The sequence below is a fragment of the Anomalospiza imberbis genome, chromosome 7 (genome assembly GCF_031753505.1).
Source record: "Anomalospiza imberbis isolate Cuckoo-Finch-1a 21T00152 chromosome 7, ASM3175350v1, whole genome shotgun sequence".
NCBI lineage: Eukaryota > Metazoa > Chordata > Aves > Passeriformes > Viduidae > Anomalospiza > Anomalospiza imberbis.
The window spans coordinates 30,677,596-30,689,292 of record NC_089687.1 but is presented as its reverse complement, the minus strand read 5'-3'; positions in this window follow the sequence as shown (position 1 = coordinate 30,689,292).

Sequence of the window (11,697 nt, the reverse complement as noted above, 5' to 3'; positions counted from 1 at the left end):
GGTCTGTCAGGCTGCACACAAGTATAACTGGAAAGCCTTTAGATGCCTGTTTTTTCTAACTTACCGTGGGCTGAGCAGTGGCTGCCCAAAGTTCAGTAAGAGCCCAGTGGTGCTGGAAGGGCACCGTGCTGCTGGAGCCCACAGGTTTGCTTCAGGCCTGCCCACAGAGTCAGTGTCTTACCAAGCTGTGACATCCTTGGTTGGAAAGCACTGCTGGATGAGACTACTTACACGAGGGTCATTAATGTTCACTTGAAGCTTCAGAAGGTACAGCCAAAATTTAGATTTTATTGCTGTCTACCTGCCAAAGCTCCTGTGTCTTTTCCTAAATAAGCAGTGGATATGAGGGTCAGCCAGGAGGGCCTTCGTCTGTGGCTGAGCCTCCACTCACGGCAAGGACTTTGCCCACGATAGCAAATGCAGAACTCATTTCCTCCCCATTTTCCTTTCAAAATACAGAGAAGTCATACACAACACCAGTATCAGACCTGATGGAAGCACGTCAGCAGCCCCTGGTTGAAGCACCAAGGCTTGTTACTTGTGGCAATTGGGATTTGGTAACTCTTTGGTTGTGATCTGGGCCCCCAAGGCCCTGAGGGGAGCACAGCATGTTCAGTGCCCCCTTCTTTGCTCCTTCCCTTCAGCGTGGAGCTATTTTCCAGCTGAACAAGCAGCACCGTTCCAGGCACCTTCATGCTGGCATCGGGATGTGGTTTTGGGGCGCCAGCTGGCAGAAGGAGGGGTGTCTGCCCCCCAGACATGGCCCCAACCAGGGCTAGCAGGGCTCGAGCCGCTCCCAGCCGTGAGCTGGGGTGCAACTGGGTCACGCTGTGGAGCTTGCTGGCTGTCTCCTTAAGCAGGAAAATGAGGAGAAATGCCGAGAGGCTCTTTTGTGCTGTACAGAAGGGTTGAAAAGATGTTGTGCTGCAGTGATTCAGTGGGGAAAGGATAAATCCCTCACATACACCTACGCACCACCACGAGAAAGAACTCCGTGGGCAGAGAAGGAGCAGAACATGAAATATGAATTTCCTCGAGCTGCTCAGGAGGGATGGCTTTCCAGAGCCCTTCCCGCGGTGGCTCTCGGCTCCCCCTGCCTGGCTGAGCCGGGACGAAGGCCGGCCCCGCAGGGAAGGCCCCAGGTGGGGCTGCTGGCCCTGCCCATCAGCTGCTCCCAGCCCCGGGCTCGGGCTCGGCCCCTGCACACGTGGTGCTGGGCCGTGGCTCTCCCCGAGGACCGGGCTCCAGCTGACTGGCCGTGCCTGGGTGAGCTGGCAGTGCTTCAGGGCTGGGGGCCATCATGGAGGTGGTTCCCACTGTGGGAAAGCTTGGGAAGCCCTAATGTAGGCTACTGCCAAATCATGGGTCATCAGATGGTGCTCTTGACACCTGCTGACTCCAAAACCACCACAGCCTGATTCCTGATGCTCCCGTCTTCCTGGTCTTTGGGTAAGTATGCAACAAATACTGCCTTTTGACAATTTACAAAAAATTTTGGAGGTCGTCAAATCATATTTGTTTGAGGTGCACACTGTCTGTGACGGGTGCTGGTGAGGCAGGGGCCATGTGGAGCCTGGGGCACATACAGAGTCTCTGGAGGAGCCATGGCAGCAAAGGTAATCACTGCTGGCTCAGGCAGGTTTAATTTGCATTGCAAGAGGTTTCATTCAATTCTATTTGCTTTCTTAAATATTTTATATTACCTCTCAGTAAATTTGAATTCCTCCTATGTCTATGGAGCGTATGGGGATGCAGTCAATTTCCCATTACCTTGGGGATTTCAGACACCTTCATTCTCAAAGCTATTTAGAAAATTATTTAATCACCTTGGAAAATCCAAGCCAAAAATCTTGTGTTTACTTATTACTCGGTTGTAAATTTGTGATGCAAAACATAGCAGTACTGGGTTGTAACACTGCAGATAAGCCTCCATTGAAATCCAGTGCCAAAATTAAAAAAGAACCCTAAAAACCACATTAACTCTCTGCATGCAGTGACACGAATATAGATGAATTTTTGCATCATAAGGTTGGGCAGGAATTTCCGAGGTTTCTGTGGAGCCGAGTAACCCACAGATGCAGGGTAGCTCATTGTGACACACCGAATTAGGATGTGACCATATTTACGCATTTTGAAACCCTGTAATGACTCATCCCCATGCCGTTAGAAGTCTGCTCTTCATAAATGTGTGTTTGGCTGCTGCGAAGGGGCCATGTGAACGCCCACGGGACCAGGGGAAGGCAGCCTCCAGGGAATGGAGGCAGGGATGCAGCTTGGCAGTGGGTGCCTACCTGCGACCTCCATTCTCCTCCCACTGGTCACCAAAATGGGATTTGCATGCACACGAAGCCACTACCAGAGGGGCCCTTAGGTTCAGCATGGCCATATAAAGAAGTGTGAGCTGGTCCCACCCTTAATACAGAAGTACTGGGGGACACATTCTTGTGTTTCGCAGGGACCTGTTGAGGTCACCCATCTCTGTGCTTGGCACCACAGTTCGCTGGACTTGACACATGTATAAGAACTGCCTTATTTTTAAAGGACCATATCCAGCTTTTCCCCCACACTCTGGGAGTCTGGTGACCCAACTGCTGAGCCTGGCAGGGGGCATGGCCCCAGCCTGGGGCTGACGTGGGCTCCCACTGGTTTTGGTGGAGCGGTGTCAGCCTGACGCCCACGTGGCAGCCTCGGGATCTGCCTTGCACTCATTCAGGAGCTGCAGCTTCTCCGCCACGCACAGACTGAGCTCAGAGCATCCCTCTCGTATCTCCCCTCCCTGGCTCACTTCCAGCCTCTCCGTGTGCGCCCGATTATTACTGTAGCATCCAGCATGTTTAACTTCATATTCATCTCTCTTGCACATACCGGCCCACTCATGTATTAGATCCGAATCCTTTTTTTTGTTCCCTTTTTTTTTCCGTTCCCTTTTTTTTCCGGCTTGTTGCTCGACAGAGTGGTGAGGCACGACATGCTGCGTGTTGTGACACATCCTGACAGGTCTCGGCAGCACGGCATGCCAGGCTTGGAGCAGCCATCTCCCTGTGTCCTGTTTTCCCACTGTCTGGACCCACTGCTTCCCAGAGGCAGCTGCCTCTGGGGAAGCAGAGGAGAGTGTTGGATGCTATGGGTGGTGATGGCACCAAAAGTGTCTTGGCTTTTAACGTGCCTCTTTGCCAAAGCCTGGGAAAAACAAAAAACACAGCCACTCGATATTCCCAAAGCCTTGCTTGCTCTCTTCTTGGATAACGTTTTGCCCTTTCATTCTCACAGGTGGTGGTGGCTGTGTTAGCTGAAGATGGCACCATAGGGATGGCTGGGGCCATGCTGGATTCCCTGCTGTATTGGTAGCACTGGCAGAAGTGAAGTGTCAGAAACAGTGTGAACAGAGTTTTCAAATTATTTTGGTGTGTTCCTCAGAAGGATAAGAAAAGCTTTAGAAGCTTGATAGGAACAAAGAATTAGGAATGGGAAGGAGAATGGAGTATATCTTACCCAAGGAGCTGCTGTGACTGGCTGGGGAAGGCAGCACTGGTGCATGGCAGCAGTGGGAGGGCGGGGGCATTGTCTGAAATTTTGTTTTTTGATTTTCTGATTTTCCTCTTCTGAAGTGACCTACTCAAAAGGCTAAAACTAATTCTGCTGGCTGGTGGAGTCTGGGTTTTATTTAAATCTGTGCAGGAAAAAAGTCAAAATGATATTCAAAGTGGCCATCTTAAAGTATGCATCCACTGCAGGAGATTCCTGATGTAGCTGTGTAGGTTTTAATTATGAGATAGAGGAGAATTCATGTCAGTGCTTGAAACCAAGTTTACATCTCAACCTCACGCAAATATCTTTCTCTTGGTGGCCAAAGCAATCCCCTGGCTGTTGGTGGGGATTGCTTTTGCCACCAAGAGAAAGGTGCCCAAAGGTTTCTTCGCTCAAATAGAGATGAGCTGGCTGGAGAGCAGCAGACACTCTGCATATTGCCTTGTTGGCTCTCCACTCGTGGCAGCTGTTTCATTTCACCCTTTGCTGTGCCCAGCAGTGGCCAGACAGTGCTGGGTCTCAGGCTGGACACTTGCTGAGGTGGATGTGTTTGTTTTCTAACAATTTCCATGCCTTTGGAGGCAATGAAGAGGATTGATGTGAACTCCACAGCTGAGACAGAGTCAGTGAAGCAGGTGGCAAGCTGGCATTGGGTGCAGGGAGGAAAAAATCCTGCAAACCCAACTGAAAGCCTTTTTAATTAAACAAAAGATTAGATCAACAAGGTATTACAACAGGTGGTTAAATCCTGCGGCTAAACAGTCCAGGCTTTGTTCTCCGAGTCTGATGCATGAAGAGAAACTTTCTACAGGGCAAACAAGAGATCCTGAATGCGTGGCATTAAATGTTTATTACAGGTAACACAGCAAAACTGGCCCCTGCATTTCACAGGGAGAGAGCAGAGACAAGCAAATGCATGGCTCACATCGATGGGCGCTCTCAATGGTGTCAAAAGTTTGTGTTCCCATGGGATGGCAAGAGGCTGATTTGGTTTGCTGCTTGCTGTACTGGAGCTTCTGGCAGCCCTGTGCACCCAGGAGGTGTGTGCTGCTGGCAGGGGACACTGAGGGACCAACACTGACTGGTTTCCTTGTGTCCTGCCCCTGTCTGGCAGTGAAGCTGGCACAGCCATCACTCCCCCCGCTCTACACCCTCTTTGTTAAATTAATGGGACATGATTTGCTCCTTGTGGGCTGTGGTATTTGCAAAGCACTTTGATGTGTGCATTGTTAGGGGTTCTGGAGAGTTCTGCAGCCATGCTGGGGAAGGGGCTGGATGTGAGACCTGCTGCTGACCCTGCTCCCAGTGCTGTGAGGTGCAACTGAAGTGCCTGCCAGAGGTGCCTTGTTTTTTGTAGATGAGCTACATCTTGACTTTCAGAACCATTGCACCTTATTTCAGTCTCCTGATCTCGGACACCTAGACCTCAGGACATGCACTTGATGGAATGAGTGAGAAGAGAGCCACAAATGTGGTCAGAGGGCTGGACCACCTCTCCAATGAAGATGGGTTGAGCTAGTTCAGCCTGGAAAAAAGGAAGCTTTGAGGAGCCTTATAGCAGCCTTTCAATACCTAAAGAGGGCCTGCAAGAGAGCTAAAGAGGGACTCTTGGCAAGGGCATGTAGTGACAGGACAAGGGGTAATGGATTCAGACTGACAGAAGGCAGGTTTAGATTAGTTATTAGGAAGGAATTGTTCTGTATGAGGCCCTGGCACAGGCTGCCCAGAGAAGCTGTGAGTGTCCCAGCCTTGGAAATGTTCAAGGCTGTGCTGGATGGGGCCCTGCAGGGGACGAGGCCAGTGCAATGGGGATGTGCCCTCACTGCAGCTGAGCACTGCACTGAAGGCCTGTGAGTCTTCCCCATGGTGCTCTAGCATCAGAGCTTGGGGAAACAGGTGAGTGTTCTGTCTGCTCTCATAAACACAAATGATACCAGAAAAAGGAATCCCTATTCAGAATTGTTAGAATTTTCATTTTAATTAAGGCTGGAGGGAAAAAGAAAAAACTGAGATACCCACCACTGTACTGTTTGGTTGCTTTGCTCTAGTCTGCATTCAACAGAATCTGGGGGAATGACTGTCTTCCTGAAAGACAATCTTTAATCAGAAGAAAAGTCCAACCTAAAATCCTCATTGAAGTGTTCCAAAGGGAGGAATTGGATTACCTATGGCTGTGCACTGGGACAAAAAAACGCCATCATCAAGCTATCATCTGATGCTTTTAAAACATCAGCTGGAACACCATTTTAGGAGGCAGGTGAGTATGGCAGGTCCCAGAGCAATGATGCAGTTCTCCCACAGAGTGGGCACTGCAGGCACAGACCCAGCTCGGAGCATCACTGCCAGCACAGGAACCCTGGGAAGCGGCGCTGTTCTGCGCCTCGGCACCGCCTGCTATTTTTTGCAGAATGAGGAAAACGCTCTTGCCTGACCCAGGGGCTCCTTCCCCCTGGGAGAGCACAGATGGTCTCCTGGTGAAGGTGTGGGCCTGGAAATTGGGAGCTCTGGATGCCTTTCCCGGCTACATCAGAAACTTGCTATGTGGCACCACCTACTTCTACGCCCACGTTTCCTCCTACTCCTTCTCTCTCGCTCGCCGCTTTTTCCAGACCTTTCACCTCGCTGCTCGAATGTGTTTTTCCTTTTGCAGAGTGCTTTTCTCAGACTCCAAAGCCTCCTGGTGTGCTGTCACCAGTACCTGGACCAGACACCCACTCCTGCCCAGGCTTCTTCACTCTTCCCATCAATCTCTCCCTTCCCCTTGTGGTGCTGCTGCAGTTTGACGTCTCCTCCTGACACTGCTCATGGCCAGAATTCTCTTTGCTCTTCTCTGGGAGTGTCACTCCCAGTCTCCTGCAGGCAGAGTGCTCAGAGGCAGAGCTGAGGTGGGTGCTGGGGGCAGAGCCAGCAGCAGGCAGGCTGTAGCCCCTGCTCGGGCAAGCCTGCTGGCAGGAGTGCTGGGAAATCGATGGATGTGACTCACAGCCCAGCAGCCTGACTCAGCCCATGGGTTTTCTGCTCTGGACTGAATGAATCCCTCAGAGTTGGGACCTGCTCAGTCTCTTGGTTGCATTTGTCCTCAAGCTCTGGGTTTTGCTGTATTTTGTTGCTTCAAGGTGATCTCATTTTTTGGCTGGAAGCTTGTGCTTCATGGAGCAGGCACTGCCTAGCTAATCAGCCTGGGACAGGTTTTTACTTGCTTAAAGATGACCTGTGTGACATGACACTGTGCATCCCCTTCCCAAGGGCTCCTTGCAAGGGCTTTGCTTTCTGTGCTCCATACAAGCTGTGGCTGTGAACGTCAATTGATATTGAGTGACTAATCACAACATTTTAGTTATTTATTGTGCCTCAAAAGGATGAGATGCCCACTCCTAAGTCAAAACATCTGCAGGATTTCTAAAGCCAGATCTACTCTGGGCTGCCAGGCATGTGTTGCTGCTCCTGGTCACCCAAGGGCTGGATGAAGGTGGTGAGCCACAGTCAGCAGTGCCCAGATGTCAGTGGTGCCAAACTCTTCAGCAGCAAATTCCTTGGCAGCTGCTGTTATGGCTCACTGCCCAGAGCGAGCACCAGGGACAGCGTGGGGCTCACTTGGAGGCACAGCCCTGTTTCACTGCTGTTCCCTCTCGGGATGAGATTTGGGATGAGACTTAGGCTTGCTCCAACCTGTGTTGATGCAGCTTGTGCCCCTTGGAGAGCTCTGTTCCAGCAGTCCCATCCCTCAAGGTCCCTCTTGGTCAGGTTCTACCCTGGGCACACACAGCAGTGACTCTGTGACTTCAAATCCCATCAGAAGCCTCCCCTTGATGGAATGAGAGTAGATCTGTTGGGGCAGCAACCCAGCTAATTGGGTATTTTAGTGGTGGAGATGGGAACGCAGTAGATGCTGCAGTCCTGGTCTCCAGCCAGGCGTTTGGTGGGCAGACTCATGAAGGATGTCATCTGGATCCAAATGTCCAGGGAGTCTGAGAACACCAGAGGTCCACTCCAAATAGGAGTGTGCTTAAGAGTGGGGACCAGAGGTACTTCCTCCCTTCAAGACACCAGGGTGAGGAACACCGGCTCACCTAGTCTGTAGAGAAAAGCTGGGAATGAGGGAAAGAAGCAATGCCAGCAGGGTAAGAGGATGCCAGGATATAACCCTTGAACCTACAGTTCACAGCTTTCATTTTTCTGGAGCAACCCAAAGGTGGGACAAGCCTGGTGGTGCTGGGAGTGAGGTCTGATGATGGTGGCATCCCCACATACTGCAGAAGGGCAGGGAGAGCAGAGCAGCTTGTGAACGTGTGGCAAAGCAAAAGGTGAACCACAGCAGTGGTTGAAAATATCTCTACTTTTCATAACCCAGTAATCTGTCTTGCATGTAAATTAGGTGTCTGAAGTGTTCCCACCACCATCAGCAGGATTTCTATCTGCCTGCAAGAAAGGGAGCTGGGTAGGAACCTTGTGTTCCTGAATAATCTTGCAAGGGGAGAAAATATAAGAACTAATTAAATTAAGTCTTATTTAATTCTTGGCTGAGCAATAGGATGGTAATAAAAGAAGAGAAACTGTTTCCTTGTTGTAATATGGTAGAGCATTAATTAAGGGGAAAAAAAAGGCCCCAAATGGTTGTGATGCCAAGCTGCATTAATATCCAGCTGTTGTGCTTTGCATCTGCTGGAGTGCTGAGGCAATCCTTTAAAATATGTGGCTTTGGGTTTGCATAAGTAAAAGCTACGATCAAGGCTAAGGGACAGCAAATGAAAGGGAAAGCAGAGGGGCAGGAGACAGAGTTTATTAAGGACCACCAGAGGAGAACACAAACCCCTGGTCCTTCAGACCTCTCCTGCTGCCACTGCAGCCTCCAGCAAGGTTTCTGCACAGTAGAACTGCTGGGGCTTTTCCTTCCCCTACTCAGCAAAAGAGATGGCCAGTAGCTGATGAGAAAAACAAGGGAATATTACTTCATCCCTAAACCTACGATCTTTTGATCTAGAAATTGAAGATTCAGGAATGTATTTTGACCTTTTAAAAAACCTTATACAATTAACGCACAAATATTTTTATCCAAGTATTTTGATAATTTGTTTTGCTATTTTAATTTATAAATGTATTATAAATTTACAGAAAAATCTTTAGATTATCTAGAACCTTCTTGATGAGACAGAAACATGCCTTTGAAATATTCTGGATTTAATAAATCTGATATTTCTTTTTGTCCTTGGAGATCACCTGGTTCAGAAAGAATTCAGCAAACATGATAATACATCACTAACCAAATCAGGCTTCAGCAGACATTATTTGAATATGATGTTTTATAAGCCCAATATATGATAGAGAGATAAAGTTCAGGATTGGATTTCGGGATTCTTATAAAATGTAACAAAGGAAAATAATTTGTAGATGCTGAATTACAGAAAACCCAAATATTTTCAGTTTTTCATAAATAGGAATTTTGGGAAAATATTTTATTAATTATTATTTTAAAATTATTTTATTTTTAACTTTTTTTTTAAATTTTAGAATGCCTGAGGAAAATCTGGTTAGTGTGTGTGGATGTTTTGCCATTCCAATTTCTGTGTCATCCCTATAAAGGCAGTGCATTACATGCCTTACAATTACCTACACATCATAGTATGATGTAAGAGCTTCAGCTATTTTTATTTTTAATTTTTTTTTAATTAAGAGTGGTTTGGCTAGATACTGATTAATCTCCCTTGCCTTTGTTTCTAAATCAAAGTGGCTCAGGTTCATGTTGTAACAAAATGGTTTGACGACTTCACTGGGGCACAAACAGGAGCCACTTTGATCTAGAACAAAGAAAAGATGTCTTGAACAGCACCAGATAACAGCTGCTCTTTGTGATTGTAATGGTAAGTAAAAGGAGAATATTTCAACTATTATTCCTGTCATAATATGACATGATAGAGTAACAACTTCTGACATGTAATTTAATAGGTAAAAATAATATTAGAATGAAACTCCATAAAATAAGATTTTTTTTTTAATGGAGGAGCCTTCATTTATAAAGTGGCAGCTTTCATCAGTACACATGTTTTGCCAACAGCTGAGTTGTGTTGCGAGTGCCTTTGTGACAGAAAATACTTAGTTTGACCAAAGATTAAGGAGCAGCTGTCATTGAATTGGGGTCCTCAGTGCGCAGCCTCTTGGGATGCAGAGATGCTCTGGCTGATGTGCTCTGTACCAGGGGACAGGTCAAGAGCTTTGCTCTGCTGGGACTAGGAGGGGGATGCTGACCACCACTGAAATGTAGGGAAGCTGCAGGATTTCTTCCAAAAAGAAGGGTTTTCTTTGCTCAGGCTTTTTCCAGAGCTGCATGTAAACAGACCTTGTGGCCTCACTATGTGACTTTGTGACCTCACCTTGTGGCTCTGACTAATGTCTCTCCCTGGGACACAGAGAGCTGGTGTGGGTGGGGAGGTTTCCTCAGCCCACCACAGCTGGGGTCTTGCTGTCCTCACTCCAAAATCAAAGGCTCTGCGTTGCTGCCAGCCATGGGTTCGTGTGGCCATGACCTATTTAAATGTCTCCCCTTGTCCCCTGGCAGGTGCCAGGGAGGGCAGGGACCCAATACAACGCTTTCCCATGTCCCTGCATCCTGGCCACCAGCACACCTGGAGGCACGGCCAGGACCAGAGAAACTTCTTGGGATTTGGGGCCAGGAGGCCCAGTCTGCTCCCAGCCAGCAGGTGAAGTATGCTGGAACTTCAGGAGCTGTCAGCAGGGTTGCTGGCCAGCCTTAGCCACAGGTGCTTCATGAGGAGCAGCAAACAAAAACTAAATTACTTTGTGTATGTAAATTGTCTCCTGAAACAGGCATTTGGCAACCCTAATGGTTTTCTGCGTGCCGGGGTGTAGCCAGGCACTAAAATAAGTCAGGATGTAGGAGGGATGGGAGGTGGGAGATAGGGAAGACTCTTTTTATATTACTCCCCTTGCTATATTAAGAGGCACTGTTCCCTTTCCTGGCTTGAGAAAAAGCTCTCCCTCGCCTTGCAGACGGTCTCCCATCCTGGTTTAACTGCTCACAAATGAGGATTTAGAGATCCTTGTTCTTGGCCCCACCACCTGCATCCCTGTGACCTGCAGGGATGTGAGGAGGCCCTGGCCAAGCCTGACTGCAAGGGTGAGGCTGTGGCAGTGCTGTTAGCTGACACCAGGCTGCAGGGGTTTCCCTGTGTCCTGAGAGAATATAGGTAACTGAGCATTACAGGGAGGTCTTGCTCTTCCCAGAGAAGTGTGGTCTGCCCAAGGGGGTTGCTTCTTGCTTTTTTCCTTTTTTTTTTTTTTTCCTCCTTCTTTTCCTCCCCTGCCAAGGCTCACAGCTGGGTGTTGCTGGGGGTGAGGCTGACAGGGGGTGGATAACTTCACATGTGCCTGTTTTAAATCATGGCACTGAGCCCACAGCTTTTTGGATGGGTGCTGCCTTAGTATTGTAGAAATACAGGGAAATAAATAACTAATCATTGACTCTGACAAAGTCTCTGCTCATGGCTGGCTACTACAGGTGAACTTCATCCCGCAAGAATAACAATTTACAAGTGCTGCAGGCACTCTGTAATTCCCTTCCTTGGAAAAGAATCAATGAGACGTTTAATCAGCGACCTCCCCTTATCCCTAGAGTTGCACCCGCTCTGCTGACACGGCTTCTTGCCTTGCTGGCAGCCCGGCACTGCTGGAAGCCGACAGAAGTGAGGAGGAACTGAGAGCAGGCTGTTTTCTTCGCGGCGTGAGTGGGAGTAGGGAGTGGGCGATGCTGCTCCCCCGCTTGTCACAGCTGTTGTTTTCTGCCTGAGCGAGGGGAAGAGATACAGGCATGGAGAAAGCTGGATCCCACTGAATTGCTGTGCCCCACGCTCTCTCCAAAGCCCAGACCCATCCCAATCCATCACACTGCTCAGAGTAGTAATTCATGGGTGTTACAGAGCTCCCGAAGAGAGAAGCTCGGGTGAAAAGCAGAGCAGAAACATTGATGGCCCCAAGTGCCCTTGCAGTGGCTGGCAGGTTTGGCATGGCTGGCAGGGGAACCCTGGGCTCCTGGCCACAAAGAGGATGGGAACAGGGGCTGTGCCCGAGGTCAGGCAATGCTGGATAACACCCCGAGCCGTTTCTCTGAATGTAAAAATTTACTGTTTTTCCATAAGCCTAAATACTGTGTTGCAG